The sequence below is a fragment of the Eurosta solidaginis genome, chromosome 2, assembly GCF_040869045.1.
Source record: "Eurosta solidaginis isolate ZX-2024a chromosome 2, ASM4086904v1, whole genome shotgun sequence".
NCBI lineage: Eukaryota > Metazoa > Arthropoda > Insecta > Diptera > Tephritidae > Eurosta > Eurosta solidaginis.
Genome location: NC_090320.1, coordinates 151224842 through 151240577, shown reverse-complemented (window position 1 = coordinate 151240577; position 15736 = coordinate 151224842). Strand labels below are relative to the sequence as shown.

The 15736-nt window shown below is 36.8% G+C and overlaps 1 pseudogene; it reads left to right on the top strand.

Annotated features, from left to right (window-relative positions):
- Nucleotides 1–3161: 3161 nt before the first annotated feature.
- Nucleotides 3162–11412, top strand: LOC137241695 (uncharacterized; annotated as a pseudogene).
- Nucleotides 11413–15736: the final 4324 nt, after the last annotated feature.

Genomic DNA, 15736 nt, shown 5'->3' with positions numbered 1-15736 from the left:
TGCCTTATACCTTATACGTTAACCTGGCTATATAACTAAAGGCAACCAAGTCCTCTTGCCACCAATTGCAATTGGAAGATTCGATTTCCAAAACCAAAAAAAAGGTAACGTTTTACAAGACAGAGCAAACGGAAAACGGAAATTAACAATTGTATTGCACAGGACATCTTTCTGCGTTGGCGGCCTTCGCTCATTAAAGAAAAACCGGCAAAACTTCTCGTTTATTATAAATTTATTATAAATTTCTCAAACGGTACGGCCATCTTTGTATTTAGCTGCAATTCAATAAAATTACATTTCGCAAGACGGTGGAAAAGCATCATCCAGTAACATGTAAGTAGTTTTACAAAAATTGATGCCTTAATAAAGCCAATATTTTCTTTGTTTTATTACAGCCAATTCAGTTCAATAATAAGACTGTGGAACAGCATCATCCTTCTCAGCAAGTCAGCTAGTAGCAAGAAGCGAGTAACATGTAAGTTGTTTTAACGTTGTTTACCCGTTCAAAAGATATTAACGAAAAACCGAAAAAGACCCGGGGGTGGGATCCATAGTATTTTTGCGCAGAACACCTTTCTGCGTTGGCGGCCTTTGGCCGCGCTTATAGAAAATGACCCTGTGCTACGCCATGCCAAGTCCGGGTGTGTGGTATAACCGTGGCTACCGCCACGGTGATGCACACTTTTTTTTTGTGGGTACAAACAACAACAACCACATGAAAATCGCCAACTTCAACTGCAAATATCTCCGGACAGAGATAAAATTTTTCTTTTCCTCCTTCGGATTATTGTTCTCGAGATTATTACGCGTCTTTTGACACTTCTCTCGATATTTTTTGACGCGTATTAGCAGTCGACCCCTCAACTAGACAATTACCGAAGTGTTAAATAAAGTTCTTCGGGTTGGGGGTGCGCGGGTTTGATCCAGGTAACAGCATTTTTGTGACCAAATGAAAGTGGTCACTTCCATGGAGTTGGGATAGGGTTGAGCAATTTAGTTTTGGACGCATGCCAGCGGAGCATATGCATACATTAATGTGTGTAAATATGTATCTGGTGTCTTGTGAAATGGGTCGGTGGCATGTCGTTTAACACTTTTAGGCTCTTGGATAGCAGAAATTCTTCAACTATTTTACCTTTTTGATTGGTGGTTTCTGAACCCCATGCATTCAGATCTCCTATGAGTAACAGATCTGAGTTTGCACTAGCTTTTATGTCGAATATGTCGAATGTTTTTTGTCGTAAGTCCATTGTTCCTGGGGTGGACTACTTCAGCGAAGGAGAGTCGGGATGAATCTGTAGGAAATAAGTTTTTCCTTCTGGAAGGAACCGGCCATTTATTCGAAATAGATGGGTGTTGTTTATCGCAGTTGGCGCATTTTGTACGCAAACATGGATTTTGGTGGGGTGGAAGGCTGCATGTTTGACACAGTGGGTAAAAAAAAAAAATATCAGCATTTGTTGTTGTTGTTGTTGTAGCAATGCTCGCCCCACCTAATAGCCGCGATCAATCACAAATTGTCATCAATATCCTCTAACGGGAGTCCAAGGAAACTTGCCGTTTCAACAGGGGTGGACCATAAGGAAAGGGGTGTTAGAGGCGTTGGTTCCACATTACAATTGAAGAGATAGTTGGTGTCATGTGGGGACACATTGCAAGCGGGGCATACATTTTGTATGTCGGGGTTGATTCTGGATAGGTAAGAGTTTAACCTGTTACATTATCCAGAACGAAGTTGAGCAAGAGTGACACGCGTTTCCCTGGGGAGTATGTGTTCCTCTTCCGCGAGTGTTGGATAATTTTCGTTAAGTACTGGATTCACCGGGCAATTCCCGGCATAAAGGTCCGACGCCTGTTTATGGAGTTCACCAAGGACCTGCTTGTGTTTTTTCACTTCATACGGCTGGGTTCTCAGGTGCCGTATTTCCTCAAAATTCTTACGGAGATGACTTCTTAAGCCCCTGGGCGGTGTTGGCTCATCAATCAGATGCCTGTTGGAATGCCCATGTTTCTGGGTATTCCACAGAAACTGTTTGGTTGGCATCTCATTTCTCTCCCTGATGGGGAGTATTCTCGCCTCATTATGTAGATGGTGTTCTGGGGACATAAGAAGACAGCCCGTGGCGGTGCTGAGAGCAGTATTTTGGCAGGCCTGTAGTTTCTTCCAGTGGGTGATTTTTAGGCTTGGCGACCATATGGGTGACGCGTAGCACGTAATCGGCTAGCTAATTGCTTTGTATGTAGTCATGAGCGTTTCATTATCTTTTCCCCAAGTACTGCCAGCGAGGGATTTGAGGATTTTGTTACGGCTCTTAATTCTCGGAACAATTGCGGCTGCGTGCTCACCAAAATGTAGATCCTGATCAAACGTCACACCCAAGATTTTGGGGTGTAGGACAGTCGGTAGCGTAGTGCCATCGACGTGGATGTTGAAAATGCTCGACATTTGGGGCGTCCATGTTGTAAATAAGGTCGCGGAAGATTTAGTCGGTGATAATGCCAGGTTTCGCGAGGCGAAAAAACTGGAGAGATCAGGGAGGTAGCCGTTTATTTTATTGCATAGCGCATCGATCTTTGGGCCTGGGCCTGTGGCCATTATTGGGCAGTCATCCGCGTAGGAAACGATTGCGACTCCTTCCGGTGGTGAAGGTAGCTTAGATATGTAGAAATTAAACAAAAGTGGGGATAGGACACCACCCTGTGGCACCCCTTGTTTAATTCTGCTTGGTTTTGATGTTTCGTTTCTAAATTGCACCGTTGCCTGCCGACCACCCAGTATATTTGCGGTCAACCTTTTAAGACATGGGGGAAGGGTAGACCATTCCAGGTCTTGCAGTAACGTGCCATGGTTGACCGTATCAAAAGCTTTTGATAGGTCTAGCGCAACGAATACTGTTCTATGGTGGGGCTTCTGATTTAAACCACAATTTATCTGGGTGCTAATGGCATTTAGCGCGGTGGTGGTGCTATGGAGTTTTCTAAAGCCATGCTGATGACAGGCCAGCTGCAAATTTGATTTGAAGTAGGGGAGAAAAATGGCTTCAAGCGTCTTGGCTACTGGCGATAGGAGAGATATCGGGCTATATGGCTCTCCTATGTTAGCTGGTTTCCCAGGCTTTAGTAGCACCATTTTCCATTTTTGGCTGTTAAAAGAGAATTTTGTTGTCAGCTCTTAGTCCAGAAGTAATTTAGTTGATGTGGCAAACATTTTTTTTATGTAATCCATCAATAATGATTCATGAATGAGACGTCATTAATTCAAGTTAATCAAATGTGTTAGTGGATTTTATTTTTTTTTTATGTAATCCATCAATAATGATTCATGAATGAGACGTCATTAATTCAAGTTAATCCAATGTGTTAGTGGATTTTATATAGCGCGGCCCGTAAATTCTTTAGTCCTGGGCCCGGAATTTCTGTCTACGGCGCTGCTTGTGAGAATATAATAAGCACTCTTTGTAATGACCTGCTACCTCTATTTGAATCGTTTGTTTGCTGATTGCTTTTAAGTTCTTAAATTTTGAAGGTTTTACCCGGTAACTGTTTTACGTGGACGCTCTATGGTATTCATATCGCGCCTTACATTTATTTATTATTTTAATGACGCTATTTTTGTCCCTTCAAGTATTCTGTATATGTGATCATAATCTCACTATACATTAAAACATGCGATATATCTAAGTAAACTTCTTCTGTTTGGCAGATATATTTAATTGCAAACAAATCATAACCTTTTTATTTTAGTTTCTGCGGTGGAAAATAATTTTAATAACTGGTCCTTTATATAAAAATATAAGTTTTAAAAATGAGTAAAGGAACAATGTCAAACCTCTTAAGTTTGGAAAAGGCGAAGTTTGAAGCATCCATAGCAAAATTCCGCAGATTAAATAATCCTCCTCAAGAAGATGAAAGAAATGAAATCCGTGGAGTAAATAGAGTAGATTTAAGTATTTCTGACGATATTCCTTGTAGTAGTAATAACAGATTAGGCACAAGTTTATTTGACAATATTCCCAGTACTAGCAAGGAATCTAAATCATGCGGTTTTGGACACAGCGCTGAAGATGATAGCGACATCGAAATTGATTATTTTTTCGAAGATTCTGATTATGATTGCGACGAGGACGAAATTGATCCACAAAATATTGATAATTTCAAATATACTGAAATGAAAAGGTGGGCAGGTGAAGAAAACTTACCTCTTAGCAAAATTACCTCATTACTTCATACCATGCGAAAAATTGGTTATGATGGACTGACATTGTGTGCAAAAACTCTCTTAGGTACAAATCGGGATAAAGTGGAACTTGGTGTTTTAGGAGAGGGAACTTTTATGTATATAGGTATCGAAAACAATTTGTGTCGTAGAGATTTCGATTTCCTTCAAAGTAGTAATAATGTGACATTGGATGTTGGGATTGATGGCTTACAGCTTACAAGGTCCTCGAAAACTTGTCTTTGGCCCATTTTGGGGGCATTAGTTGATCATCCTAAAGTTGACCCATTTTTGATTGCCTGTTTCCAAGGGAACAGTAATCCACCAAACCCTGATGATTTTTTAATGTTTCTGCAACGAGGTAAGTAACTTAAGAGAAAATGGTATTAAAGTTGGAAGTAATGAGGTAATTAAACAGTTTAGAGTCCGTTCGTTCACCTGTGATTCACCAGCACGTGCTTTTGTCACTGGAGTTATGTCTCATTCTGCAAAAAACGCTTGTCCAAAATGTATCTGCACAAGTGAAAAACATATGTAGCTTCCCTGTTAGTGTGGGAATAGCACGAACCGATGAATCATTTAAGAATCGGCAAGATATAAGCCATCATAGATTAGAATATAAAAATAAGGAAACGGTGTTAGAGTCTGCAAATTTCGGCATGGTCTCTCAGTTTCCTTTGGATCCAATGCATTTGGTCGATTTGGGTGTAATGAAAAAATTATTAAATTTGCTAATTTCTAAAACTAATGTGTCTGTCATGAATAAAAAGCTTCAGTTTCTATCCAAATTTGTACCTTCGGAGTTCAGCAGAGTGGCTCGCGATTTTAATGAATTAAGCAATTGGAAATCAACGGAATATCGGCAATTTTTATTATATACCGGAATATTTGTATTAAAAGGCTGCAGCAGTGAAGATCGGTATTATCACTTTCTTTTACTTCATACCGCAATTCGGCTGCTTTGTATTGAGAGATCTAATAATATCGGAATAAATATAGCTGACCAAATTTTGCAAGAGTTTGTTAAACTTTTTTCTACAATATACATTAATGAACGAATTAATTTTAACCTGCATGGAATTTTGCACATTGCAGACTGTGTCAGACAATTCGGCCCTTTAGATAATTTTTCCGCGTATAAATTTGAAAACTATATGCAAAAATTAAAGAAAATGGTAAAGAAATCAAATCAGGTTCTGCAGCAATTAAATAATAGATATTTTGAAAAGAAAGATGTTGTTGCGGATTCTAACAAAGTTTCCAGAATAGGCTCATTTATATTAGATTATAAAAAGGATAAGGACAGTTTTTGTTTTAGCGACAAAACAGGGCCTGTGAAAATTATTGGCGAAACCAAAGAGGATAGATATATAAGAGGCGTCAATCGTCAAAAAGTAGCGAATTTGCTCGCTGGAACGAAGCAACGAATGTTGACTGAGACATAGTCGGCCAGTTGTTGCCCATTTATATTCGTATTTCATTTTACTCATTTGTGGTGTATTTGCTCGGCGGCCATTATGAATGTGGGGAAATATGCCAAAATGAAATGAGTATCCATATTTACTTGAGCTCTTTGCAGATTTTGAGTTTTTGTGTATTTGCAGCAAATTGCAGAAATTTTGCTTATTTGTTTACAAACAAAAACCTATTCATATAACCAAAATATGCCCTTTCATGAAATGTATGTAAATTAATCATACATTTATGAATTATCCCATCCCCTTTTGTTAATAAATTAAAATGTTAGGAAAATGTATGCAAATAGTGTTTTGCCGACGGCATTTGCACACTAGGAATTTTTGTGCAAACGAAAACCATTGCATATTCATAAAACGTTAATTTAGTTATTATTTGAACTATGGGTGGGAGGGGAAGTATCTATAAAGAAATTTCCTAAAACATTTTATATGTGTTATTCAGTACAATGATGTAAGTACCTATGTACTTGAATATTCTCAAAGGCAGGTTTGATAAGCCAAGTCAAACTTAAATACATTTGACCTGCCTCAAATCAACCCTTAAATATGTAAATAAGACCAACAATACACAAAAGACATGTGCATGTTGATCAGATGTTGAGCATTGTATCATTGAATATATATATATGAAAATACAAACCAAAGCAAAAAAGTACAAATGTACATACATATATACATATTCAATAATACTCCAATTAAAGGCAGACATGTATAAAAACCTTGGTCGCTTTTATGCTGTGGCAGTGGCTTAAGATATTAATAAAACAACTTGCCGCTTTACGCGTTATGAAGCGACCAAATCAATTATGGCAATCCGCGTATACGGCCATGTATATGTAAATATCAATGCTCGTGGCTATTAGCCGACGAAATACAATAGGCACGAGCCAAATTATGTGTCGTCGGTGGTTAAAAGTGTTGCCGTTTATACTTTTAACAACTCATAGCTAAAAGGGGAATTTATTATAAAATTAAAATAAACGAATTTATTGCTCTTTTGCGAAATAATGTTATATTTCTTCGCAAAATTTCTTTCATTCATTTCGCCGCTCCCATATATTAATTTGTATCTATGAAAATAATGTAAAATTCTTACTTTGTACTGACATGTGATAAACAAGTCAGCATATACAGTATGACGTCACAGTGCGAATTCGGGCCAGAAACGGGTAAAACACCATTCTTATGTAGCAATTGCAACACAGTTGCTGCAAATTTGGCTGCGTGACTGCGCGAACAATTTTTCGGCAGAATATGATAGGGGGTTTCAAATAGCAAATAAAAATGTCCATAAGCTGTGACAACTCGGCAATTCAGGATATGGGAAAATTATTTGCAATAATTTATATGAACAATGGATGGAAATTTTTAGATTATATTGCTAATATGTTAGTGGACATTTACTAGGCAATATCTGTGCATGTTTATTTGCATTTTTTACTACCATATTAGTAATTTCATACAGACTTATAAATAGTTTGGAATTATTTTAAAGGAAAAGTGCGGGGTTATGAAAGTAGTTATGCTCGTCATAATGAATACCCCCAATATGCATCGAAGTTGGAATTTATAAAATCGCAAAAATTTGTCTTTTGACGATTTCATCAAATGCCATGTTGCCAAATTGCAAAATTCTATCATCAATTTAGACAAATTAAGAAGAAGCATTTATGAATGAAAAATCAAGAGGAAGTTAGTTTTCAGGATTTTGCGATGTACATACAAAACATGAGCATACATATGTACATATGCATGTGTGCTTGTGCGTATGGTTGGTTGAAGGGAATTTTGTTTTATTTTTCAACATGCGAATATAAAAATATTTCTTAGCTTACATATGAACATAGATTTGTACATATGCTTGAGCGTAAGAATAATTTTTGTTGGAAGTGGTTGATTGAAACAAAGTTTGTCTTTTATTTGAACATGTGAATGTACAAACATTTGTTAGCTTATGCTTAGAGCAAATTTAATTATTTTATTTATTTAATTATTTAACAAACTTTTTTACAATGTTGTTTTCAAAATTCATATACATTTATATATAAATGAACTGCTTTTAAAACACAAGTTCAATTTATTGATAAAAGTATACTTATTTTGTTATCAATGTTATCACTGTTATCACTCACAAAACACAACCCTTGGCTTTTGCATATTTATGACACACATAATTACATATGTACATACGTGTGCCACATGCCACACACAATGTCTTTGCACAAATTTCACTTCACTTCACTTATGTAGTTTTCTACACTTTTTAACCACTTCACTGCACTGAACACAATTATTATTAAAATAGTAAACATTTTTAACACAATTTAACACTTTATTTTAGAGATTTACACAATTTATCACTTTTTCACTGTATTATTGTTTTCATTTTTACTTTGTTTTGGCTGCTTTGACATTTTGCAGAAGTTGCAGCCACACTCAACCAAAACTCAACTTCCACTCAGTCAATTTTTATTTCCCCACACCTCGCTGTCAAATTGCGGACAAGATGTGAAGGCAACTGGCCGACTATCTCTCGGTTAACATCGAGTAAAATTTCTTTCAGCGATCAAAAATTTCTGAAAAGAAACGAATAGCTGATTGACGTCTCTTATTATATCTATCCTCTTTGGCGAAACTATTGATGCTGAAGTTTTTATTGCTTATGCTTTGTGTGATATAACGAGTTATTTCGAAGAACCTGTTGATTCATCAGCAGGTTTAGGTATTGTGTTAGGGACTTTATCGAACGTAGAAAGAACAATAAATAGAAACGACATTAAGTATAAATATTTTAGCATACCAATAGATAATAAGCTTTTATTAATTCCATTATTACATCATTTATTCAATGATTTCTATTAAGTAAAATTATTCTAAGTTGTAATTAAAGTAATTTCAAATTGTTAAAAGTAAAGCTATAACTATTATAAGTTACAATTTATGTATATATATGTAAGTGTAGTGCGTTGCAATAAACCCCTAGATTTATATATCTACAAATTTTAAAACATCTAATAATATAAATTTGTATTTATAAAAAGAGGAAAAACCTAAATAAATTTTAGTATGAATCTTTTATACATGTGAAACGAAGATGCAGTGTTACTATTTCAAACGAATATGAATAAAAAAGTACCATTTGTCAAGAATAATCATTTATTTTTTTTTAATTTTATTCTTCCCCATCCCTTATTTCCAGTCGCGATCCACCTCACTCTCCCACTCACATTCCAATGCCCATCCCCATTAGGGTTTTATGTTTTTTTGAATGCTGTTTCACAAAAAAATAAAAACAAAAAATTGTGTCTAAAAACACGGTAGGTATGAAAAAATATAAGATCCGATTCTCAGACATACTCCATATGCTCACAAATTTTCATTAGAATCGGTCAAGTCATTCCGAAGGAGTTCAACCACAAACACTATGACGCAATAATTTTATATATAACATTATAATTGCAATATACCAATTCGTTTTAGAATGAACTTCGAAGATTTATTTGAAGTAACAGGTTCCGAAGTAGAATGTGAAGAGGCCCCCTTTGTTGAAGGTAGTATCCTGATGCCAATATTTATTAATTATAGAATAATGCAAACTTTTTATAGAGCGGAGTGTACAAGCTGTGCAAAGGCGCCGTTTCAGTTTCGATTGCGTTCCCTACAGCCAAGAGCCTGCCATCCAAAACGTTTCAGAGGCAGAAGTTTTAAAGCGTCTGGATGTGCTGCAAGGGTTACAGAAGGACTGCATTAATCGCCTCGCAGTTATCGAGACCGCCCTAAAGGAAAATGTAAAAAGAAAATAATTTATGTAGTTTGAGCGCTATTAACGAATCTTCTTTCTCTTTAGGTGCCAGATAAATCTGAAGTTCAAGCACAAAGCAAACTACTTAGAGAGTGTAGAGTTATTGGTGCTAGAACTCACCAGGCTATCAGCCGTATCACCGGTGATATGGAAGATGAGGAGTACCTCGATCTTGCCTCAAAGCTTCCCATGTCCTCCATTGAGCATCTGGCTACTGTGGAGGAAAAATTAAAGAACAGAGCCAGTGCTGATGCCATGGTAAAAACTATAAATATATACATATAATGTTGTTCAAATTTTTGAATTTTTGATTTATAGATGCGGCTGCTGGTAAAGGCAAGGGCGGTTAAAGGCACTGTTGATGGCGTTCTGCGGACCTTGCTGCATGACGATTTGGCACGGGACTATAACCTTGAGGGGCGCAAAGGGAAAAGTCCCTTATATCGTTAAAATGTGTGGAAATCGTGTTTGGTGAGTCTATGTATAATGCTAACAAAAACAATATCATATATACTTATATTGTGCTTATACATTTACAGATGTATTTGCAGAAAAGCCAAAGCAGTCGGTTTTAGATGATATAAGGAGATATGTAGCATTAAGCCACAATAGACATAAGCAAAAATTATGCAAACTAAAAAAAAAGTAGTCTTATCTGTAAATAACTAATTTAGTGTTGTAAATAGATAGTTGCGTGTGTAAATATTCATAGTTTTAGGTGCATAGGGTAAGATTAATTCAAAAGGCCCTAACCAGAAGATTTTTCAAAACTTACCAAATGTGAGCATCACAATGATTGTCGAATGTTTTAGTATTGGCAATTTATAAAAACTTACATATTTTTTCAGGTTTTTATTTTTTTATTTTTATGATTAGCAAATGGCCAAAACGTGATCGCAGAGGTAGTCTTTACTCCAGCACGCTTCAAGGTATTGCCAAAATACTCTTAAGTTGTATAGAATCGTCCTTTATTTTTCATTTTATTAAATAGATTTTAACTTCTTTTCATCTTAAATTGTACAACAGACGTTAACACCACATCAGCAGCCAGCAACAACAACAAGAATCGCAACAAGTTGAAACTTCTAATCAATTAATGACTAGTGAACCACTATCCCTCACTCCAGGATGTAGCCGCCGATCACGTTGTTGTAAGAGCTTACTTTAAACATGTTATTCATAAACACTGATTCTAATATTTTGTTTTGGTTTTTACTTTAGAGTCAACCGGTTATGTAAGCGATGTCAACTATGCCTGTCACTTAAGGGCCTTCAAATGTAATAGTTACCGCGGACGCGGCCGTGGGAGTAGTTCACTACGTGGAGATTACACTAATCAACGACTTTCAATATCGGAAGGCTTTCCAGCACCATAACAACACCAACAATAAATTTTGTACAACAGACGTTAACAACACATCAGCAGCCAGCAACAACAACAAGAATCGCAACAAGTTGAAAGTTCTAATCAATTAATGACAAGTGAACCACCAACATATTCGCAATATGCGCATCCATCAACAGCAACATATGTCGCCTACTTTGCAACACAAAATCCAATGCTTCATCCAGCGTCAGCTGCATAAAAAGCCACTGGTACATCGTTATATGTTTCACATATGCAACATATGTATGCGAATGCACATGAGGTGTGCAATTATAAATGGTCCATTTGTTTATTCCCCCGAATATCAATATATACCAGGTGAAGATAGCCAACGCCATTCTACTTTATGCATCGTCTAGAGAAGCTAGAACATTTACAATTTAAAAATTGTGGGATTTTCAAACAGCTACACCAAGCTTCATCAAATTATTGGACCATGAGATTTCTCATATGCCCAATAGTCAGTATTTAAAATGTAAATTATGCCATTGGAAGACTAAAGCACATTCAAGTATGAATTTTAGTTTACATGCACAACACGCTGAAATAATTGATGTAACAACGAAAAGTCTAGAATTAACTGTTTGTCCATATTGTAATCAAGAACTTGCATCACAATGGTACCTACGCAAACACAGGAACATGAGAAAACAATGGATGAAAGAACATCTTTTTTCGAATGTGGTGAAGAATTTAGAACAAATACAAGTTTACGTGTGCATGTTTATGAAAAGTTTGCTCATTGTACACTACAAGATCTGAACGGAAAAATCCTCAGAGTATGGTTACACCTATGTTGCATCTACAAGTTATTTATAATGACGAAATGAATTACAGTGCTTATTTGGATTCTGGTGATGCTCCTGACATGCTGCCTATATTCCGCTACGTCTGATCTTACTATACCTACCAAACTAATATGACTCTGTAAACTGATAATGAGCAACACCACCACCGCATGAATAGTGTATTTATATAGTTTATGAATATAAAAATGCAAATATGTAAATATTACTAGAATAATAGGACATGATTTTAAATGTAAAAACTATTATTTAAACAAAAGGACGCGTTTCATTCATATAAAAAGCGAATTGACAGAATGTAACCGACACGGGTAACCGATAGGCCAGTTACCCGTGTTGTTGTTGTTGCATATGTTTTGGTTAGCGATAACGAAAACATAACTGATGAAGTAACTTAAAAATGTAAATAACATCGAGCGAGAAGGAATGTCGAAAACACAATAGGTAAGAGCGAGAAAGCAAGTCACACGTACACTATTTTGAGAGAGCGCATGCGTTACCTTTTTCACGACAGCAATGTAAAAGTCATTAAGACGATAATTGGTGAACAAGTTATTGGTGACGATTAAGTAATCGATTAGGGAACGGGTACCTGTCTTGTAGGGTAGTAGTGAGAAGTACATTTCACTTGCGCTATTGATCGAAACGACTTTTGTGTGTCAGGCACGAGTTTGGTGTTATTGGCGGACATAACAACCGGAGTCATTTTTGAGTTTTATATTTTAGATTTAATGCACAATTAATATGAGTGTGTTTGAGCAGCCAAATAATAACAGTAGTATTGCTAAAGTGCTGCTTAGTTGATGGAATGTCGCTAATTTCCTAGCGATGATGAATAGATTGTCAATATTTCGTTCAAAGAACGCGCGAAATTGCCACATCTGCTCAAATTTTCCAAGATTTTCCACTGTTGATTTAACTTAAGCTGTTATGCCAATATTTTTCAGCCAGCTTATTTCAAATAGGTAATTTTTCCAAAAGCAAAATAAAATGCAGCAAAGATTACAGAGTTAAACAGCCTTAAAAAATCAGCTATGTTGGTTATACACAGAAATACAACAGGGGGTTGTGTCTCCGCTTTACGCAAGCGTGGGATTCGCCACTTCTAAGGCTCAGAATCCACGGTTAGGTACCGTCGGGTTTGTATGGGACTTAGGCTGTTATGCCAAAGTTAATACAAATCTTTACCGATGACTGTGTTATCGATTAATTTATCGAATTCTCGCAAAGTAATATTGCATTGTCATCGAAGTTATACATGAGTGCAAAATTTCAGCTCAATCGGACACCGGGAAGTGTATCAAATTTAACTTGCAAGATTTCATTACATACAACAGCCAAGTGAAACTAAATAAAAACTTATAAAAAGTGAAATATATTTAAGTGAGCTTAATATAAGTATTGAATATAAAAAAACTGGAGGTTCTAAGTAAATACTTAAGTTAGTAATTAGTTATTACTATATTTTAAAGACAGCGAGAAATTACATTATAGGTCGCTGCGGAATTTCAATATCCTCATGATTGAAACCAAGAAGCCACTGCTTCACTTCCCTCAGGAACATAGTTTGCCTTCTAATTGTCTGTAACTCTGCAGGAAGCTTATTAAATAATTAACATGATATATTACAATATATAGTGTAGAAGTTACGAAAAAGAGTGGTGCGAAAGCTAGGTACGGTTATATGAGATGAGAATTTGATTCTTAGACCATAGCGATTGTACATAGGGTTTTGGGTATACCCGCCTCTATTAAAGACAATTTTTAAAACTTTAAAATAATATAAATGACGTAAGGTAAGTTTTCTGAAAAGATCCATTGAGTGCGTTAGACGACGCGTGGCAGATTCTTCGAATAAGACATTTCTGAAGGACTAGCAGAGATCTAATCTTAACGCCGTAGGCACCACCCCAACAACTGATCCCGTATTGCAATTTTGAGTTGATTAATCCATGATACACCAATGCCAGTATTCTATTAGAGCATACTTTTTTAAGGTATAGAAAGATCGTGCGGCTGATAGCATATATTGTTTGACAGCAGAAATATGCGACGACCAACTTATTTGATTTTGATCTATTATAATACCCAGATATTTAAAATTAGAAACAATTTCGATCTCGAAACATTTCTTGTCGCATCTTGCTATCTGGTCAAAAATTACAGAAGAGTTCTACTGAGTACAATTGTTTGAGCACAACCTGTGACCGACGCATGAAAGATTATTTCGAAACTTGGTATTTCCTTACCGCAAAGGCTAAAATACCTTAACTTGGTTTTGCTGCTTACCACGAGTTTATGGCTTGCAAACCAAGATCTTAACAAATAAACATCATAATTTATATCAGCAAAAATGTTAAAAGAGTTATTAGACCCGTATGCGATGGCAAGGCCACCAGCAAAGGCTGTAACTTTACCAATAAATTTTAACGAAAATATAGAGTTAATGTAGATTAAAAACAATACTGGTCCAAGAACCGACCCCCGGGGTACTCCCTGTGTTATAAGCCTCGGTTCACTTAGATTATTACCAACTCTTACTTTTTGAACTCTATTTGTGAGGTATGATTCAAACCAACTGAGGAAGTTACCTCGAAAACCAGCGGAATTGAGCTTCTTGATTAGAATATTGTGGTCGACCATATCAAATGCCTTTGTGATGCCACAAAAATACTTGCACAACTTTTCCTATCATCAATTGCCTAATAAATAAATGAACAAAACTCTAGGAGAGCATTTTCTGTAGAAAGACCGGATCTAAAACCAAATTGCATTGAGCTAAAGTAATTTATTTTCTCCATTTCGATTTGATATATTATCACAACTACTTGAGCTGTCATTTTTCAATGAATTGATTATACTAAGTATTTCCGAACCTGAAATCGGATCAAGAAGGAAGCTATTACTGGGAGGTGGGAAACCTAAGAGCATTGGGACAGAGTGACACATGCAAGGTAATGAGTTAAGTTAGGTTAGGTCGGAGCGGCACACCTAGGCCTTTATGGTCCCATTGTGAAACCACACGGATTTGTTCCTGCTTTCGTAATCAAACCACTTCGTTGAGTTTGTGAAGCTACTAAGCGTCGTGTATTGACTTCAGCTATATCAGTCAGATTATCGAGAAACATCTTGCCCATAAAACGTTGCCTTCTTCTACCGATCGCTGGACATTCACAGAGTAGATGCCTAACAGTTTAGGGCTTTTCTTCGTTGCCGCAGCTTCTACAATAATCATTAAATGGATCGCCAATCCCTTCCGCATGCGGTCCAAAACAAACATGAACAGTGAGAAGACCTACAGCTAAGGACAGATCCCTTTACGGAGGGTGAGAGGCCTCGCTATCTCTTCTCATTCCATTTCGACCATATGAGTTTTGCCGTGTGGCATCTATCATGATGCTTCCATCTGGCTCCCGCTTCCATCAGTTAGTTGTGACAGAGTCAAGGGCTTTCAGTGCTTCTGTCTGTCTGAGAAAATATAAATATGCTTCTGAGAGACTGCCGTCTGCCTAAGGTAATCCACAGCGTGTTGTATGGCCGCAAGCTCATCCTGAAGTACGCTACAGTGAACCGGAAGGCGAATCGGTCTTTGTATGTCCAATCGTTCCAAATAGACACCCCCTCCGACCCTGTTATCTAGCTTAGATCCATCTGTGTAGATCTGAATGCTGTGGGCCAATCAGGGTCATTTACCCACTGTTCCCTCTCAGGGATTAATATCTCATATCCCTTGTTAAAGTTGGTATGTGGTTTGCAGAAATCTGTCCATTCTCGTATACAGAATCTGTCGATAATTTCAGTACGGTTGCAGTGAGACCATGTGGTCAGTTTCCTTAGCCTAATAGCCGCACATGCTGCATATTTTATGCCTACTATATCTATGGGTGGTATGTTCAGTATTACATTCATAGCCTCCGTTGGCGTTGTACGGATGGCTCTGCTTAACTATCATAGGGGACATACCTCATTTCCGTCCAATTGCCCCTTTACATGTTTAGAGGGCAACCGTGGCCTTACGGACACGTTCCGCGGTGTTTTGTGTAAAGT